At 52.7% G+C, this 1,170-nt stretch overlaps 1 long non-coding RNA gene across 1 annotated transcript in view; it reads left to right on the top strand.

Moving 5' to 3' along the window:
* LOC103274306 overlaps positions 1-1,170 on the top strand; it is a 27,921-nt gene that overhangs the window by 7,039 nt on the left and 19,712 nt on the right. The window lies entirely within an intron of this gene.

The raw sequence follows: 1,170 nt of genomic DNA, 5'->3' as shown, positions 1-1,170 counted from the left end.
AGGCGGGTCTCAAACCCGCGGGCTCAGGCAATCCACTCACCTCGGCCTCCCAAAGTGCTGGGATTACAGGCTGAGCCACCGAGCCCGGCCATACCACAGTTTTAAAACTCCATTCTACCCTTGATGACATTTGGGCTGTTGTCAGAGATTCCTATTATGAACAAGTTACTGTGAACATTCTTGTACATGTCTCCTGGCGTACAAGAGTTGCTTTGGAGTGGAATTTCTGGGTCAGCGTGTAGAAACATGTTTAAGTTACCAATATAACTCCAAACTGTGTTCCAAAACGGATGTTCCAATTTATACTCCTGTGATCCCTGTCTTATTACGCTATATCTTTGCAAGTACTTGATTTTGTCCAACTTTCTAATTTGTATCAGTCTGGCAGGTGTATTTTCTTGTCATTTTAATTGGTTTGCTAGATTGCCAAGAGGCTGAGAATATTTTAACATGTTGATTGTCCACTTGTCTTTCCTGGTTTTGAACTGCCTGTTCTGGGCTAACTCTTTGGTGAAGGGTAAAGGGCACGGTCTTCAAAGCCTAGCCCTCAGGAACAGAAGTCCCAGCCTTGAGTACCTTAGAGTCCCAGGCACTCCAAGCACTGAACAGAGGCCCTCCTAGCCACCTGCATCCCATCTTACACAGGGGCCCTTCATCAAAACTACTGTTAGGTGGCCTCCGTCTCCTAAGATCAGCTCGGTCATGAGATCAGCTCGGGGCAAACAGGGAGATGTTGAAGCCCAAAATCTAGGCGTGGTTTGGGACCCACAACCCAGTCGAACTGCCGTCCTGCCCCGTTGTTAGCGCCATGCCGCCGGCAGGCTGCTCACAACGAAGATGCAGCTGAGGACACTCCACCCGGCGCCCTCAGAATCACACAAGACGCTTCCGTTACTAGTTTATCCTGTGTTACCAGCATTTCAAGCCTCACCATTGGATCAACGAGCACTGAGCTTGGTGCTAGAGAGAGAAACGGGAAAAAGCAATTAGGCCCAGCCCTCAGGCGGATGGGGGACGGCAACATGGGCCCACAGGAGCTCCGCCTCCGGGTCTTTGCCCGCCACACACCCCAGGCTTCCAATGCACGGATCTAAACCCAGGCAGACGCCCCGGGCGGGGCGGGGACGTCACGTGACCGCGCCAGGCGCAGGGGGCGGGGCCGGCCGCCGG

This window comes from Carlito syrichta, unplaced genomic scaffold (assembly GCF_000164805.1).
Source record: "Carlito syrichta isolate Samal-C Ts95f unplaced genomic scaffold, Tarsius_syrichta-2.0.1 Scaffold314713, whole genome shotgun sequence".
Classification (NCBI taxonomy): Eukaryota; Metazoa; Chordata; class Mammalia; order Primates; family Tarsiidae; genus Carlito; species Carlito syrichta.
This window is presented reverse-complemented; position numbering and strand designations above follow the sequence as displayed.